Source organism: Manacus candei, unplaced genomic scaffold, assembly GCF_025592945.1.
Source record: "Manacus candei isolate 608988 ecotype Guabito, Panama unplaced genomic scaffold, ASM2559294v1 h1tg000028l, whole genome shotgun sequence".
Lineage (NCBI taxonomy): Eukaryota > Metazoa > Chordata > Aves > Passeriformes > Pipridae > Manacus > Manacus candei.
This window is the reverse complement of record NW_026138076.1, coordinates 17,139,188-17,159,774: the sequence shown is the minus strand read 5'-3', so window position 1 is coordinate 17,159,774 and position 20,587 is coordinate 17,139,188.

Sequence of the window (20,587 nt, the reverse complement as noted above, 5' to 3'; positions counted from 1 at the left end):
TTTTTTTTAAATGCAAGCTTTTATTATTTCTGCATTTTGTAAATATTAATTAATTTGGTTTCAAATGTTTATCCAGCTGTTTGTTTTCTTACTATTTAACAACTAGCATCACATCTGAAAAGATGCATCATAAAAAATTGAATAAATGGAAAATTTTATTAATTTACAACAGAGACATCTTTTTATAACTATCTCCTATTTGTGGTTCAGGATAGTGTTATAGCTACAAGCTTACAATCCTGCTTTTTTACCCCATTGTTTATCACTGTCATTAGTTTGATGAAAGGAACACATATCTGCTAGCAGTAATGCATCCATTTTATACAGGGAGCTAGGAAAGCAGGTAGCTAGCTTTTCCTTTCTTTGAAACACACAATTTTATTCCTGGATGATGTCTGACTGTTGCCTCTGAATTCAGATTAAATGCTATTGCACTGTAGTTTGGGCAACAACACCCAAGTGAAAGTAACATGAACTACTGTATTCCAAATCCTATTTTCACTCATTCAAACTTCCAAGGGGGAGGAAATGTATATTTGATTTGTTATTTCTCATTCTTAGTCTTAGATCAATGGTGGGCTATTTTTGAAAGGTCGAAGAAAATAAAGGAAGTCAATTTTGAGTGACGATGTTGTGAAAAATTTATGTTTCACTTTTATGGAAGTGTTGTAACCTTTTTTTACTCTTCCATATCTCAAAAGATTTTGGTGTTAAAAGTTCAAGCTTGTCATGCTCTTAATCCTTGATGAAAACAAGTGCATGTGGCATGTCTGAACAGATCTGATTTAGAAACAGAAAATTTACTTTTAGTCCTACTTTGTTAACGCTTATATCCTCACCAATCCAGAGTGGATGATGATTAAGCAGTTACAGATGCCTGCATGTTGCATCTTTAGCAGACATGAGCATATTTCTTTGTCCTTACCAGTAACACTATTCTGTCTTGCTCTAAGTTTAAAATGAGAAGGAGAGGGAAAGAAAGTTACAATTCTTTTGGGTTGTGTCACTTCCCAAGCAATTTAGTCGTATTTTACACATTTGACTATTGAAATATTTCTAGTTATAATATACATTTACCAGAGTACTTTTTGGTCATATTTTTGGAGCAGAACTTAGACTACACCAAAGCAAGGTATTATTTACTGGCTCATGAAAGCATAATTTCAGGTATGTATGACTGTCAAAACTCTGCCTTGACACAGAACATTGTGAGAGAATTGATTGATCTTTGAATCTGAAGTAGGATTTTGGTTCCACTGGGACCACATCAGTTGGGACAGTTTTTCAAAAGTATTGGTTTTATATGACTCTCATTTAGTATAGCCCTGCATTTAAAAAAAAAAAAAAAAAGGAAATTATGTCAGAAATTGAATTTTAAATTATGTCTAATATTGAATCTTAGAGAAGAGCTGATGGAATTATTTATACAGAATTAATTAAGCCTATAGCATTTTCAAATTTCTATCGTGAAGTTTTCTTGCTGTGAAAGATTAAACCCTAGGATTAAACTCTAGCAGACTTTGTTCAAAGCATTCAGAGTTCTTTGAGGTTCACTGATTTGGGACTTGCTAAAGGCCCAGAGAATATCTGGCAGGCATGACATTTCCAGATTCCCAGCTACAGAACTCGGTTTTTTCCTGTCTATTGTGAGTAAGCAGTGTTGGTCCTTGGGATCTTTGGTTCCACATCTTTCCCAAAAATCCCATTATGTCTGGACATGAAGAAATGGATGAAGTTTCTTCTTGTATCTATTTGCAGATTAAGGAACAGAGCAGGTCGCAAACAAAGTTTTTTTCTGTAAATTAAGAATAATTATTCAAGTTCATTTTACTTTTGCTAACAGACTTCTAAGTACAAAAAATGACACATATATTTTAGTGTATTTATTTTTCTTTTCAATGATAGCTTGTTCTCTGGTTATATTTCTTTCACTTCTCTTAAGTCAGCGATAAAAGAGTATGCCAGCTGTCAATATAATGGATTCTCATAGAACCATGCTGGTGGGAGAGTAACTGTTTTGTCCACACTTGCACTCCATCCTTTCCTTCAAACCCATTGCTCCCACCACAGTGTCATAGCACTGCTATTATTTTTTTTCCTTACTGCTCTCCTTGAAGTTTGCATGACTAACCTACCATGATTTTCCAACAGAGAGGAGAAAAAAGAACCAAAGCATGAGGAATCCTTGGACCCCTACTGCAAGGGTGCCCTATCATTATTGTAAGGAATTAATCTCATTCTTCACTGACATTACAGCTGTTCAAAGTTATTTACAATATGTGGCAGAATAATACCATTTATTACATATTCATTAAGTAAACTGCAGAACAGGTGTGCTGAGTTCAAAAATACTTTCTCAAGTGTAAAGCAACACCAGGATGATTGTGTGTGCCAACATAATGCATATCATAGACCAGTCTTACCTAATAGTTTCTTCATCAGGACAATTAGAGTATATATTTAGAATTAATATTGTGCAGTACACTGACTACTCTGTTTATTTACAGCCTGTAACAACATGTGTCTGAAAAGCACAAAATGACCATAGTTCCTTCTGCTGAGCAGCATTGCTCCTATTTATTTGTATGGATTACTTTTATATGAATAAAAAAATAAGTGCTGCAATATCCATAGGTATTCCTAAATACTCAAGTGTGCTGTAAATGTAACCATCCCTTTTAGATTTAAATTAGGTATTTGATATAAATCAACAAAGCTCAGTGGTGAAAACTGACAAATCCATGCATAATGTTGTAAAAAGAATGTTTTCTGAAATATTTAGTGCATCTATAATTTTTTACATGCTGGCAGAAAATATACCAACTGAGTAGCCCATGCATATATATTTTATCTGTTTTATAATTTGTGTCATTTTAATCCTCATAGTACCTCATTTTTTTTCTTCCAGTAGACTAAATAAGAAATCTATGATTACTTACAGAGTCCTTAACAATGGGAGACTCTATTAAGCATGCAGAGAAAACAAATGCAGCCCATGAATTTAATTCTAGATTTCATTATCTTTTATTTGTGTATCACACCCTAAAGCTGTCAATTCTATTTTCATATTCATCTTTCTAGTAAAACGTTTGGAGGCAGAGGGGAATTCGCTGAACAACTGAATTATTGATTCATTTTATGTGGAAGAAATCCCTGTACTTTAAAAATTGTAGTGTCTTAAGTTACTAATGTATTTTTCAATATTTGTAACTTTGAAAGAGTCCTAATTCCTGATAGTAAATTAGTAAATTATTGTCCAAATACAATAAATATTTTATGCAGGGTACAGTATCATAAATTGAGAAATCTCAATAGTAAATATACCTACTTTAGCATAACAACTCAAATTCTGCTAGGAAATATTTCATGTCAGCATGGTGGTTATTTGGCCTCTGTTCAACCTCTTGCAAACCATTAAGAACCCTTTTTTCCCTTTCTTTATATAGTTTGCTTCTTACACCTTTTTTCCCCCAGTCTGTTTGCCCAAGAGATATCTTGGCATAGTTGCAGCATCTGGCTTCACTGAGGACCTGCTTTTTGCGTTTTTAAGCTGGATTGATTGAAGTAAAGGGAAGCTGAATGATGTGCCTGAGGTTGGCTCAGTGGGGATTAGAACCAAGAATCCTCTTGCCCAGAGCCATTTGCTCCGAACAGGAAACCTCACTGTCTTCATATTACCCCAGCAAACCAAGGGGCATTGCTCACGTTTAGTTTATTTCTAATGATTTTCATTCCCTTTTTTCATTCAGATTTTCAGAGATATTTTTCCTAGTTCACCCTTTTTTGGAGATAGAATACAAATCCTTTTTTCTGGCTTCGTATTTTAATTAACATTCATCTTTTCAGGGAATGTGGTACATAACGACATTAACAAATCAGTCTTCTTTTTAGTATACCTTCATATTTAGCGATGGATAATTCTTCAGTGCTCCATTCTTATAAGGAATTGCCAAAAAGACAATAAAAGAACACCCAAAATGTAATTTTCCATAACTTGTGACACTTAGTACTTAATGTGACTATCTGCATGTATACACACACACACACACACAAACACACACTCTTAAATGTATATATTTATACATATACCTTTGCACACCTGTACTCATGAACAATAATCTTTTTTAAAATTGAAGGTTTTTGTAATGGCCAATGATCATACCATATTTTAGGAGAAAAATCTCCAATATAACTTTTTTGTACCAAGACATAAGGTTTGCTACCAAGGAGAGAATCCCTAGAAGTTCTATCCTTTCTCTCGATGAGTCAAGAATCTATAGGGTTTCCAATAATTTCCTATATCAGAGTCCTCCCTCTTATTATAAAAATCCCCAGTTCTAGGAGTGTACTTGTACAAGTTTATATGCTGAAGCTGTTAGAATTTAGAGCCCAAGCCGTGGCAAAGCAAATTTTTTTCATAGTTCTTTTATGCCATAATTTTTACTGGTGATGTTATAGTCATAGTTGTTTTCACAATTCTGAATGCATAATTAAAGTGCAGTTTTCAGATCTGGTGGTAGAAGACACACTGGCCTTGAGGGATTGGTAATTATGAAGAGATTCCTAATCTATTATACATGACAGTAGGAAGAGGCAAAAATAAGGAGAAAAAGCTAAAGGACAACAATCTAGAGTCATCTGGGAACAGACAGGAAAGTACATAAGGTCAGTCTGTGGCATGCAACATTTCCTTGCCATCTCAAACAAAAATATTTTAATGGAATATGCAATAAAGTGAGAAGACTTCTACTTTCTTCTTTCCTCCCTCTGCATAAATGCAGAAGGGCTTCTGTGTTGAGAAGACTTGTTCTCCTGGGCATCGAAAGAAAATTATCTATCACATGACATTTTAGTCACGTTTCTTTACCCACCAAGTGGTAAACATGCTATAAAACCTAAAGAGAGGAAAAGCTCCACGTTCTCTTGATTAAAAATCAAACAAACAAACAAAAAAAAACCAAAAGCAAACAAAAAAAACACTATAATTTTACTCATTTTAGAGGTGGTTCTCTCTGTAATCCTTAAAAATTTCTTTCATGGCTGCCTCCACATTACTAAATCTAGAAATACCTTGCCACTCTTTGGGCCTGTTATGTTGCCCAGCCATATCTCATTTCCATGTCATATAAGACCAATGGGCTGACTTTTTGCTCCATGAACTTCTTTTACATAAAAATGACAACCAGATTAACAAATTAGGTTGAATCTGAAATGCACTTTCACAGTTTCCTCCATCACAGTTGTAAGTGACATGCTCTTGAAAAGTATCACACTGCAGTGAGTCCAGTGATCTCCCTGCAGTCTCTGAGACTTGTTTTAAATGTTAAAAAATATTCCCAAGGATTCCTTATGTTGCTAGGAAATTTCTTAACAAAAAGTAATTTCTTAACAGAGAAAGGAAGCAGAGTAGGAACATGCCTAATTTATTAATAATTTAGAAAATTACCATCATTCTAACCAATTCAAGTCTACTCCAGCTTGTGAGGCTTAAGGGAGACCAGATGGTGGTAGTACACTGGAAGATATCCAAAACTGCTTTTGAGTTAATCGGTATAGTGGAGGGGAGATCTCTGAAGAAGTATAGATCCCCAGGTAGTTGATTGCTTTGGAATTCCAACAGAGAAGAAATGTGTCAAAAATGAAAAAGAAAACATAAGTTATTGAGTGGCTTTTATCTTAGCCTTGGCCCACTTAATTTCCAGCCAAACATATATGAAAAAGAAAATGAAAAATTGTGGTAAATAAGAAAAAAATGGTCATTAGAGAACAAGAGGGATATGACGAAATAGCCTATTTACCCTGAGTATTTATACTTTATTTCATTGTGTTAATGCATAGAAGACGTAGAAGACTTATTTTAGTTTGAATCTATAAATTTCAATCGGAGTGGCAATGGTATACCTGCTAACACTGTATTGTTACCTACTGCTAAATGAAAGTGTCCATGCACTAAATTAGAACTCTCACCAGAGGTTGTTAAAAACCTCTATAAAATAGATCAAATGAAATTGGAAAAGTAATTGATAGCTACAGTGAAAAGGAAAGTGAATATAGAACTTTAAATTGCAGAGAAATCAGAAGTTACATAGTGAACATTCATTCTTCTCTGAGGCTTCCTAATTGAACACCTTCACTCTGCCCACTTAGTAAGCAAGGAATCTACTTCTACCATATATTTGACATGGTGATGAATAAAGAATCATAGAACCATTTAGGTTGGAAAAGAACTCTTAAGATCATCGAGTCTAACCTTTAATATTTAACAGACACTGAGTATAAGCTTTGGTAGCTTAGGTTGGTTTTATTTTTTCCTCATTGTTTCTTCTCTCTTTCATTTTTATTCTTTCATTTTCCTTTTCCCTTTTCTCTTTTTCCTTTCTCTTCTCCAAATACATGTAATTACACGTTCTTCACAATGAGATAAATCTTTCAACATTTTTATTAATTTCATTTTGGAAATGTTTCATCAGGAGACTTAGTATTTTCTTTCACATGATGTCTTTCAATCTTTTTAGTGTGCATTCCATTAGAAGAGCAGTCAATGTGACCTTCTTCTATGGGGTTAATAAAGAATGCATAGTTTCATAAGCTTGATTCAATTTCCTTAATGTGAGCATGCCGAATAAGTGACCATTATAGTATTTGTCTGGTTTTCTGTGCTTCAGTGTGCAGTTACCAACCTTTTATATGAATGACCACATCTGGTGTGCATTTGGCCACGTAAGGTGAGACAAAAGCAAAATAGATTTTCCTTAGTATTAAATCAAATTTCCACACAATATACTCTCTAATGTGGATCTAAAATGTATCGGTCATATATTGTTTAACTGCATTGCATTTTGTGCCTTTTTTTTTTAATTCCATCCCACATTCCCAGTTTTAATAAATGCATGAGTAGATGCAATATTTGAGCTTTGTATCTAGAAATTCAACACTTTCAACAGATTCTTCAGGCTTCAAAGAATTTAATATTAGTATCATAAAAGGTCTTTTGAAGAATAATACTGGAATGTAAGAAAAATGACTGCCTGAGTGTGCCCTATCATTTTGAAAGTGTTTTATTGCTTTAATTTCCTGTCTTACTAAAGTAACAAGTGGCATAATAGAAGATATACTGTAACAGAGTTTGCAATTTATTAGAGGGCCTGAGCTGGTTGAAGACTTTATGTGATGTGAAAAAGAAAACCTCTATTTAGCTGAAAAATGGAGACAAGCTACAACATTAATGTTGCAACAGCTTTAAATGGAGTACTATCTTTGACTGATAAGTTGCTTCTACAAGCCTAGTATGTTTGAATAGGATAAATCTATAAGTCTCATTTAGTCCCTCTTGTGTGTAGATAGGCTCCTGGAAATCTAATGTCATTTCACCAATGAGTTGTATATGAGATGATGTTGCTATTTGGATTTCACAGAACAAACATACTATTGCAGCTATATTAATAGAATCATAGAATAATAGAATGGCTTGGGTTCAAATGACCTTAAAGATCACCTAGTTCCAACCCCTCTGCCATAGGCAGGGACACCCTTCACTAGAACAGGTTGCTCAAAGTCCCATCCAACCTGACCTTAAAGACTTGCAGGAATGGGGCATCCACAACTTCTCTGGGTTTATTGATCTATAATATGTATTTTAATTTATTTATTTTACTTCCACATATGTGTCTTAATTAATTCTGGGCTTGGGCAATTTAGTGTAGTAAAGTCTAAGATATGCTAAGTTTTTAAAGTTTTACATATCTATAATCACTTTTTATAACATGAAGGCTGGAATTCATTTCACACAAAGTTGAGAAATTTTTTTTTTTAAATATAGAAATGAATGATGTGATAGTAACTAACCTGTAAAATTATGATGCAGGATTAATTCAAAAGTAAAAGCAGTTATTTCTGTAGAAGGAGCAATGGACTATCAGGTTGCTGTTTACAGTGTGTGTAGCAAGATATGCAGGCATCAATCTGTATGCTTGTGATGGAAGTTGCATGTTTATCAGAGCAGAGCAAGAAGTACAAGAATCACAAGAGCTTCTTAATCCCACCACTGTTCTGCCACTGAAGGATTACAAAACAGCTGGTTGTAACAGATTGCTTGGTACTGCCAGAAAACGAAACAAAACAAAACAATGTAATAATGTGTGACCAATGCCTTTGAAACAACAAAAAGAACAGTTTAGCTGGAGATTTTATTGATAACACTGTTTTTTGTGGATTGCAAACTGTGTGATTTGCTTTAAGTAATTTTATTCTTATTTCTTATATTTGGTGGATTATTGAACAATACTCCTTCTGGGTTTTTTCCATTGAGACACTACTAGTTATGTCTTAAGAAGGGCAAATAGTGTAAATCATATAATAGAAATCTAACATTAAATGTTCATGTATTTAAATAGTATCTTGGACTCCTAGAGGCTCAAGCAAAAGCACAAATATTACTGGTATCCTCAGTTATCTATGTTAGTCTTTGAAAGAATAATGATTTGCGAGGCTTATTGCTTACTGAAGCACAAAAGATTTCCTCTGGGCTTGCCACAGACAATCCTCAGGCACATTAGAGGAGTCAGCTAGAGTTAGTTCAAAGTGAATTACTCCATTTTAATCATAGTGACTTTACCCTCTCAGTCATGGCATGTAATATTGTCAGTATTTTTTTCCTTTTAAATGACAAGTTTGATCACTTTATTTTAAGGCATATTTTAGAGTGTTTGTGAGATTTATAGATTCAACAGCTCTTCAAAGACTTTCTATCTTGCTTTACAACCCTGAAATTTTGTATCACTGGTATTTCATCACCTTGAGGCAGTTCTTAGTTAAAATATGTGGAGATGTTTTACAACTGAATGAGTTCTTAGTATGATATATAGTCAATTATGTAGCTATAATGAGTCCAAATTTTAAAAACCAAATGAAAAAATGTTGCACTAAGGATTACTAAAGACTAACATTACCCTCTATTTATTTGCAAATAGGAAACAGGTATGTAACCATAGTGTACACAAATATTACTATAATTAAATTAAAAAATTCAGCAATTTGATTACTTTAATACTTTAGCTAATTAGCTCAGAAACCTTGGATATATGCATTTTCTAAAGTCAGTGGCAATTTCATAATTACTTAGATCACTTCCTAAACTGCTAAGTTTTTTGGGATACCAAATAGTAATTAATAAACAAAAAATATGATTTGATCCTTTGTCCAAATTTTTCCTAAACACACCTGAGACAGATTGTTGCTGAGATTTTTTTCTTCTTTATGGTGTAGCTGATTAATACTTACTGAATCTTCCAGGGAAGTTGTAACTTTTTTTGCAATTCTTATTTTAAGAGGTTAAAGAAACTTCTTCTAGACATAAGGGGCTCAACACCAAATCTTTCCCTCTCATTCATGGACTTGCATCTGAGTTTTGTAAAGAGTAAAGGAATAGGCTCTATGGTTATACAATCAATCCTGTATTTTTTTGTTGATACAGGTTATAAAACTACTGATGATGATGGTCTTTACCCTTAGCCCTTCCTGTATTTATGTCTCTGGTCCAATAACCAGGGGGATCATAGAGGTCTGTTTTATCTTCATTTTAGCCCTCTTGATATCGTTTTAGCCCAAAAGGGAAATCAAATGAGATACAGAAGATGCTAAACTGGCACAACTCTCAGGTCATTAGAAACTAATTAGAAACAGCTTATGGATCTCAATGATCCTTTAGGTAAGATGTGAAAGAGGGATCAGAAAACATTTAACATCTTCCCTTCTTCATTCTTTACAGACAGTGTGCAAGTATGTGGCTTATTTTCTGTTGTAGCTTTTTTTACAATACAAACATGTATTTTGAAGTGACAGAGTAGATGAAGTGTCAGAAAATACTGAGATATTCACAGAATTATTCTAGACAATAGGTCTTTCTGCTATGACTTTGTTTATTTTTATTTAAATGTAAAGATTTTCTAAAAAAATCTACCTAATTTACAGCTCATCTCACGTATAGATGTATATGAAAAGAAAGATGTACTATGGAAAACTTGAAGGATAAAAATTAGTAATAGACACACTGTTAATATTAGCGGTTATATATTAGCTGTTATTTATCCCCAGGTTTAGAATGCTAAAGTCTATGAAGTTTGTAACTCTTAGGATTATGTCTGCTGTTACACATCAAGGTTTTATTGTGAAATAGTTTTCTTCTCCTGGAGCATGGATGTGGCAATATAGCTATCACAGATCTACATTCATGGCTTTTGCCTCCCAAAAGTGCCAGGTGCCACGTTGGGATCTAGAGCACTCCATAAGCATGCTTACCTGAAGCCCTGCTAACATTTCATATGTCCAGCAGAGTTACAGGGACTAAGTTGTACTTTCTTTCTCATAAAATCTTTCTACTTGTGATACACAAAGGGTACTTCTCCCTTCTCCCAAAAACACACAACCTCTTTAGCTTGAGAATGTCTGTTACTAAAACTGCTGAGTACAGATGTCACTCACTGACATGTCCAAACCTAATTCTTTGATCTGTCCATCTGAACAAAGCTGACAGTAAAACTAACAACAAACAGCTCTATTTTGTACAAAGTTGACCCTTTTTAGCACAACAGAACTTTTAAATTTATGTGTGCTCATTTAAGTCTAGCTGGAACCCATGAAGTAGAATTAATCTTCTGTGGACAAGCATGAACTTTTGATATTCCAGCTAGCCAGTCCCACATGTTAGGGAGCCACCCAACAGTTCATATTTCCAAGTTTTGTCAATCAGTAAACCTAGAATTCCTTTATTAACTGCTGATAGTACTAGGATAAGAAGCATAAGAGACTTAGAAAAAAAAATTCACTCTCTGAGGTCCTTTCCTATGTTTATTTAAATTTTAACTAAAATTTCATGCCTACTTTTCATGTTTCTTCTGTCAACTTATAAGAATTTCTGGAGTATCCTTGTCTTTGTTTCCTAAACACTTCAGTCATTATTTGTCTTTTTCTTCCATGACTTGGCCTTTGACTAAAGAAGATACCTTTTTAAAATGAGGGGCTTTTTACTTACTCTTCTCTGTAAAAGCCCTATTCTAATCTATATATCACCCTTTCTCTTAGAGCAAATGTTCTGTATCTCTAGAAACTCCTTTCTTTCAAATCAATCTTGACACAACTTGCTTCCGTCCTAGGATGCTTTTTAGCGTGGTTACTGTTTGGTTGTTAGACAGTAGCTAAGGTTAGCAGCTCCCTTATGCTTTGAGACTGAAGAATATGTGTTACAATCTGTCAGCAAACACTTTATCCACATCAAAAGAGGACTTCAGACTTAATTGTTTCTGTGGGCTGCACGTGGACTGATTCCTTAAATCATCCTAAGTTTTTTTATGCATTTTTCAGTAAGAATTCATGAATTCTCACCTTGTGGTGCATGTCATCCAGTATTCTCTCTCCATCAATGAAAAGTCTCAGATGTCATACAGAAAGACAAACATGCAATGATTTAGCAATTATAAACAACACTTACTACTTTTTTTGTTGTATTTCACATTCATCAGTGTATTCGGAGGATCTTCTCATCCATCTTTACTGGGACTTTTGCAGATATACAAAACAGTTGGTAGGTCCAACTGTTATCTTAACTGTTAACTGGTATCTTAAGGTTGTCTATAAAGAGACACTATAGAAAGATTATTTAAAATATTAGAAAAATCACTTTCAAAATAAAAATAAGTTTCATCCCAGTACTTTCATGTAGTATTAATGATGCCAAGTTAGAGGTGATAGCAAACAATTGTTTACTATGTATCATGTGGGGAAACTGAGAAAATCCCTCATGCATGATGCTGAATGAATAAGAACAATATGGAAAGACATAGCAGCTCCACTACAAGGGGTTTTAATTACTCTGTTGAAATGTATGACATATGGTATGGTGGGGGAGCAGTAAATATTTCAGTCACAGTTTCCATTCTCTGAATTAGTGCTGGGCTGGAATGCCCCAGATAATGAAAGAGCGTATTTCTGGCCACCAGAAGTTTGGCAGTTTTTGGATAACACATCCCCTACATAGTACCCTTCCTTATGAAAGTTTATTATTTTAGGAATGACATTAAGTCTTCTCCTTTAAGTGTAGCGTGAAGCTAATGCAGAGTCAAATGCAATATTGCAGTGTTCTGGATTCCTCAAACAATAAGGCATGAAAAAGTGAGAAAGGGAAGTCCACAGCAATCTTTGGAACACAGTGCAGATGTAGGTGGATGGACTCTGCATGTAACTGGTACAGTACAACAAAGTCCATCAGTTTGTGCCTAGTAGCATACAGTTTTAGCTACACCAGAGCTAGCGACACAAAGTACAGCTATATTTGCATAGATTTCCTCAGTTGTCACTGACTCCACAAACTGGGTGGTTTGAAAATTTAGACAAGTAGCAGGAGAGGGAGAATTGTTTACACTTAAATGTCAAAATGTCAAGGAAAAGAACAAATTTTTGGAAGAATAATGAAGAGTATTTCAAGCATGCATGGGCATCAAACTGAGAATGAGATAAAATGTGGTGGGGCTTTAAAGAGAAATTTGGTGGGTTTGTTTTTTCAATAGGGAAAATGTGATAGGTATGATCTGTAAGGACTGCAGCACAACATTTGATGTACTGCCTCATCGGAAACTATCAGTAAAAATGGAGATGACTGGGATCCGTGAAAAACCAATAAAGTGGTGAAGTGCTGACTAAAGAAAACTATAATTTGTACTGTAAAGCAGAAATATGAGCTGAAAGGGAGATTACTAATGTATTTTTTTTAGGATTAATGACACTGTATGGATATTGTTATTCTCCAGCCTAATCTGTCCTTCCTGTATAGTTCCTAACTGGGTATTACATTTTACCACTACTAATCTTTGTTGTTCCATCATGTTCCTAAAATGCCTCTTATGTGTAGCTTCCCTTTGTTCCCACTGTCCTAGGTCACTTCTATGCTTCTATTCTTTTTTTTCTCTAGTGTTGTAATTCTCTATATATAAGGAAAAAGGATACTACATAAGAATTTTTTTACTCTCCCTCAAGGGAAAAACATAATTTTTAGCTCAGGCTAAAATATAGTCTCACCATATTTTGGTGATGCTTGGGTTGTTGGTCAGTTGAGTTAGGTAGTGAGATATGAGAAGGATAAAGACAATATTAATACTCTAATTTGCTTCTCTTTTGGGAATATTTTAAATGAAAGAAGTGATCGTAGTTCTCCTCTTGAGAGGAGGTCATTTATGCTTCTAATTTGAGGACAGCATCCTGAATTGCAAATCTTGTTCTGCTATATGCTCAAACACTTAAAGCTCCCAGTGAGGTTTTAGAGTTGCTTGGCTGTTGTCTTTCTGAGGTGTTTCTTTTTAAATTTTTTAAGAGATATTGCAAACCTGATTTAGACTTCTTAATTTAACAAACCAGATACTGAAAGTCTAACAGTTTCACATATGATCTTTATTTCAGGGCCTTTTTTTTTGGTTTGGAAGTTTTTATGATGGTATTCATTTTTTTAAAGCTTATTTCTAGTGCCTTAAACTAGCTGCCTCAAATTACTAGCTGGTCTTCACACATACTACGAAGTACTTAAATTTATTGAATTAACTTCCTTTTTTTCTGCTGTTGGTAATATCTAATTTCAAATAATTTACCTTGTAGAGATCCATCTTTCTTACCATCAGCTACACACTGTCCTAAATCATGGCCACTTATAGTTGTGATGTAAGCTTCTAAGACTTGGGGGTTTTGGCTTGGATATGAGTGGACTTTTTCTTCAAAGAATGAAAAAAACTAGACCTTCACTAGATATATTCAAACTAAGTTGATATACTATTCAAAGACACTAATGCATTGAAAATTAGTGTAAATAGAAAAACTAAAATATCTATTGACAAGAAAAATGACTATTAGGTTGATCTCCATGCTGGCAAGATACTGTCACATCACAATAACTTGAAATGTTTTTGTGGACTCTAAAAACATTGAAAGAATGTGTTTACTTGGAATTAGAAAAATCTTCTATTCTTGCCTGCAACAACGAGAACTAGATTTACTGACTCGAGTGATCCATATTGGCATTGTGTTTACAGCACTTAATTGCAAACTTAGCTGAAATTATTGTATTCCAGATTTAGAAACTGTCATACATATTATACACTCTTTCCAAATCTCCAGAATACATATTTCCAAGGAAAAATTTGCCTTCTTTACTAATCTCAAATTTTGACAGCCTCCTTGTGATATACTTATGTCCTAGGTGTCTGAATTCAGTTCAAAGCTGAACAAACTGAGAGCGACTAGCTGCATATCTTACTGAAAAACCGCTTTCAGTGAGCCCTTCAGAATTGATTCTTCTTGAAAGTAACTCAACAGGTCATAACTTGTCTTTTTTTCCTATATGAACATTATAATTTTTTACAGTGGTTTTGTGTAAAACTTTAAAATGTAGTGTATAGGAGTTAAACAATAGAAAGAAATAATCTATAATAGGTTTGCTTTGATATTTTATATTAACCTTTTTATTGTCTTAAATCGGAAGAAATAAGATTATAATTTTCTTTCATAGGAAAGCATGAAATATCTTTTTTTCAGTCTTAGGGCAGTGTACAGAGAAGCTGTTCATTTGTAGTAGAAGACATACAACTTAAATTATAATTACAGTCATGTTTTAGTTTGGATGTTTACCTATTGAATTTTATTAGTATAGTATAATATAGTATCATTTGATTGTCATAGAACAATGCAGTTATGGTTGTTCCAGTCTTTTACTTAGTATAACTATGGTTGGTGTTTTTTTACATATACACCAATTTTGCTTAGCATTTATTATTAATGATTAATCATGTTTGGCCTATTCTCTGAGAGAGGAAAACTAGAACATTATGAGCAAAACAAGAGGTAAAAGGAATGTAGAATGATGTTATTTTTCAAAGGATCACAGAAATACCTTCTGTGTTATATGCCTATAAAACAACCAGTGTCTTGTATCTCATCTTCTCCCCTAGTGGTATCTCAGAAAGTTTTAAGGACTGAAAAGTGTTTGAGAGGAAGAGACAAGAGATCTGCAGATGCTGGAAGCTATTTTTTCTCTTTACTGACTTCTACTGTTAAACTGAAGCTTCATAACTATGTAAGAGATATCTCTGTATTTTAAGGGGTTTATTTTCCACTGATACACCTAGGATTTTACACAGGTCAACCATAGTGCTGGGTCATTATGCATCTGCTTAAAGCTCCCGACACATCAAGAGCAAGATGGATAGTTCTTGTCAGAGGGAAACATGTTAGACAACTGCTCCCTAAGGCTCTAGTGTTCATAGCAATTGTTAAATCATTTACACTGTACATTAGCAGGAGCAATATAGCTACAGCAAATGACTCACACATATCTGCTGCTTTGTATTTACATTAGGGAGATGGTAGCTGTCAAGTTTTATAGGTGCTGATAAAAGAAATACACTAATTTAATTAATCCTGTGTTACTTCTCAATGTCCAGATCTAGCAGAGATTCTCAGAAAAATACCATGAAATCCACTTCAAAAATTAACTCTACTTTAGTATAATTGTCATGAAAATGCAACCTTTTAAGTGGATGCTCTAGCACTTATCTGTCCTTAAATTCTAATTTCATTGGTTTAGATTTATTTTATAGTCTGTTCATTCTTTAGAAACACAATAGGGACATAATACATGTTTCATAAAATATACAAGGTTGCAATTTCTAAGCAGTATCCTAAGAGTTTTTACTGAAGAAGAAGTAATAGATTTGTATAAAAACAGAAAAATTAACTACCTTAATAATAGGGTCAGGTGTAAAATTATATATATCTTAGCAACTGGCTTTATTAATTTTGAGTGATGTAAGATTCCTCTCATGGAAATATGGTACTTCAGTACAATCATGAAATGTTGCTTTGTGGTGCTATTCCACCATTTCAACAGTTTTGCCTACCTACATTGCATAACGTAACAGATACGGAGAAAACCTCCAGTTTCCATCTTCACTCCCTGACTGACAATAGGCCCAAAGGATGTAGGAGCAATGGAAAAGCACAGTAGCCTGCCTCACATGCAATTTCTAATGAGTCTGAAAGGGTTTGTGTACTAAATATACAAATAACCAGAAACAATACCATTCCAAGTCTGCAAATAGACAATTCTCATTTTTCTGAAGGAACATTTTGAAGTCTTCATATGATAATTTAAAATAATTATTGACTCTCATAAACCCAAAACAGAGCTACAGCCATCCAGACCTAGAGACCTGAAACAGTAGTGTGACTGATGTCTGAATCTGAATTAAAAATAAACTAATGTGCTAACACAGTATTTGTTCATGTGAAGAGAAATAGTTTTCCTCTTCCTAGGAAAGTTTTGGGAGTTTTGATTTTCAAAAATAAGAATAGATCATTTTGTTGATGGTAAGTTTAAAAATATAATTTTCAAATTAATATGTTAGCAAACTGAGGAACAATTATCAGGTTTCTTTTGCATCCATTTTAGTATTTCTGTAATATTCTGAAGCTAACACAGGATTGAACCATCTTGAAAATGATCCTTAGGCTACAAAAACAGGCTAGATTTCAGGAAGATTTGAGGAACATTTCCTGATCATCTTCTGCTACTATCACTTAACAAGAACTAAAATGTTTAATTGTTTATTTGATTTAGCTTTTATCACAACAAAAATCTTTTCCTATCAGAATATGCATGCCATATATCATACTACTGGATGGCATGCCTGACTGGAAAGGGTCAAACAACTTATAAATAGCTGTTTAAAAGGGAAATGTGAAAAAAGCTGTCAAAAACAGAAGGTGAAGTGAGTTGATACTTCACCTGCCAAGGCCGAATGCATTGAATTTTAAACAGTCTTTTAATATTATGTTAAAAACTATTCCCTCTTTGTTTGTTACAAGCTGCAAGCTGATATGCTTTTTTTCTTCTTGAATAGAAACCTCATCCTTTTCTTACCTTCTTTATAGATTTATCCTGTGTAACACAAGTTAAAGGGGCAGATGCATTCGATGTATGCATTGTGGTATCTTGTTAGTCCATCATAAAAATGCACCAAGGATAAATATATATTCTGACTTTGGGCATGCTGGTCTGCATCTTGGCCTACTACTCAATTCATTTATCTGTTCCTGATCTATTCATAGGTTTTAATTTTTTTACAGAAAGAGTGTATCTATAATTTGTGTTTCATAGGACTAGTGATATTAGGTTTAAGTTTTATTGCCAAAATGATGCAAATATTCTATTAAAAATTCCTGTGGTTGAGGGGACTTTATTCAGGATTATTACATCCTATTGAATCCTGAAAATATTGCCACAACGGGTGCTCTTGCTGTCTTTCCACCTAATGCTAAAGCATTTTAATGAGAGTTGAAAAATAATTTGAGATAGTATCACATGGCCTGAAAGTATTCCACTATTCTTCAAAAGAGAGGGGGATTCAAATGCATCCAGGTCTGGAGAGCTGATTGAAATCATTTTGTCAATGACTCAGAAAACTAAGTGAGAAAATTAGGAAGTCATGAACTACGTATGATCACTGATTTTATAAGCAGAATTTAGTATTTTTTGAGTATCACAACTCATCATCAGAAGAGAATTCAGACAATTTAAATAAGTTTTCTGGATGATTAAAAAAATGTTGACATCAATTCTTTAGTGTGTATGAACACGAAAAACAAATGGTATACAAAGCCCTGATAATACCAGATTTATAGAATCATAGAATCTGATTGGAAATTGGAAGAGACCCACAAGGATCATGAAGTCCAACTCCTGCCCTGCACAGGACCATCCCCAAAAGTCACACCATGTGCCTGAGAGTATCATCCAAATGCTTCTTGAACTGCAAAGCTTGGTGCTGTGACCACTTCCCTGGGGAGCCTGTTCCAATGCCCAACTTCCCACTGGGTGAAGAACCTTTTCCTAATATCCAACTTAAATCTCCCCTGACACTGCCTCATGCTGTTCCCTTGGGTCCTGTCACTGGTCACCAGAGGAGAAATCAGTGCCTGCCTCTCCACTTCCCCTCGTGAGGAAGTTCCTTGTGAGGAAGACAAGAAATATTTGGTTTAAAGATACTATGAGGATAGGCAAAGGAAATTGTTACTGTTAAGCCTGAAGGAAGAGATGGCTTTGGAGGGAGGTAGTAGCATCCTGTCCATACCTACAGGATGGTTAGTAAGAAACTGAGATAGGCTCATCACAGTGATGGACGGCAGGACGATGAGACAACAGTCATACACTGAAACAAGGCAGTCTTTGATTAGATAAAGTTTCCTCTAAAAGAATAATCAGTGATTGCATGTAGAAGGCCTGTGGGAGCTCTGGCCCAACTAGACAAAGCTCTGAACAACCAGATGTGAAATTGGTGTAGGCTCTGCTTTGAGCAGGAGGCAGAACTGGATAACTACTGAGGTTCTTTCCTACCTGAATGATTATGTGATCCTATGATATACAAAAGTGTGGGGAAAAGATAAAAGTAAGAAAAAGTGTAATAATCTGGACATTTAGTGACATTCTATGAGTAGACATTACCATTTAATGAACATAAGAATCTGAAAGTTATGAGAAATTCTTTTTAATAAAGGCACAGCCAACCCAATTTTACTGCATAATCCAGGAGAAAGGAAGAAAAAAAATATATTGGCACTGATTTTTTAACTTTTGAGCATGAGATAAATATTATTGCATTCTGTTTTGCATGATATTGTCTAGATATTTATTTAAATATGATTAATTTTTGTCATTTCATTCAATATGATGATTGACCTACAGCACAATGAGGGATGGTTAGAGCTAGTATAGGTCAGCAATCAAAAATCCACATTTAAAGTCTCAGTAATTGACTTAAACTGAAGTGTAAAAAGAAAATTACTTCATGAAATGGTTTAATCCACCTTTTTTTTTCTTCTCCTTTTTAAGGATTAGGGCTTTCTGGTGGAATGGCACCTTCAATTACATTAATAGGATAAAATGGGTAACCCTTTGCATTGCCTTTTAGACATTAGGTGTCAGGAAAATGTCAGATTTTTCTGGTAAGCTTTTTCTTAATGGTCTATTTATAGATATTTAGGGATATTATGTTTTTCATGGGTTTGGGGGTTTTTTATCTGCTTAGTAAATACTAGAGGGAACTCTGAAATAGAAGTCCCAGTATAAAATATCTCAAAGTCGGTAATTCACACATTTCTTGATGCCTAGTGTGCTACAAGAAGATCAGAAACTACCTAATTTTCCTCATTCTGTAACTGGCTATCTAAGATTACAATGGGAGTTAGAGATTCATAAAAGTCTTATTATTGCAATTCCACTTTCATTAACGTGGCTCTGAGCACTTTCAAGACCTTTTTTTACTGTAGTTTGTATTACCTTCTTCAGTTGTGTATTGAAGGGGACAGGAATGAGAAGATTTTCTATAGCTTCCCTCACCTTTCCTATCACCACTATGTTTATGTGAACACTCACATATTCTTTCAGCTTCCATTGTCATATATCATTAATACTATAGTTTTTAGTTCTGTATTATAAGAGACCTGATTCTTCTTTTATATTTGCAAAGCACCTAGCACATAGCAAAATGCAGGTAGGCAACATAAGAAAACATATGGAAATACTATATAGCTTCCTTTCTGCAGCATTTTCATAGTGGCATATGTTTGCTTTTAATTTTTTCATTTATTGAATAATTTTAAATCCTATTTTATTACTGTATTTATGAATAAAATAAGGTGACAGATGTAAAAAGTTTTGTTAAGGATAAAAGTTTAGCTTTTAGACTTGATATTTCTGGTGCAGCACGTTATACTTAAATACTACCACAGGTTTTACTATAGAACATTACTTGTTCAGAAAAACATGAACAAATATGTTAGAATCTAGAAAATTATTCTTAATTAAAATAAGTCATGGAATTTTTAATGTAATTCAGTACATTTTTCCACTTGTAATTTCTATTAGCATTCCTTTAATTTATACTTATTCCTGACTTATTTTGATTAATATAAATACAGTCTCTTATTGCATTAGATTTTGAGACTGGGGGAGGAAGGGTAAGGGTTAATTTGAAAAAAACTATCAGAGATTCAATTCAATGCAAATAATTGAAATTGTATCAAATCCTGTTTGTTCACTGCTTCCAAGGTAAACCTATGTCACAAGGATGCAAAACAAATTCCTAGGAGAAAAAAAATCTTTGTAAGGAAAAATATATGCAAATAAATATTATGTTGTTCCAGAAAAGAGAAAGATGAGTTTGTTCAAAACAAAAACAATAAATAGACATATTGTCTTCAAAGAACACATTTATTTTTAATACAATTTTCTTAATCATTTTTTACTATATCATCCATGCCATTTGGAGTTAGTACCTAAAACCCAAAGCTAAGCAAATTAGGTACTGTACAAAGTTGCTTCACTTTATAATATTACTCAAAATTAAGATCTATTGTGCTTAATGAACTTTCCATCTTTTATTTTAGATTCTAATCCTTTCATTGTTTGGGGGATTTTTGCCCCCACTGCATATGTATTAAACTACCCTAAGGTAAATGTATAGAAATTTAAGCCTTTTAGCATATCAGGTAAATT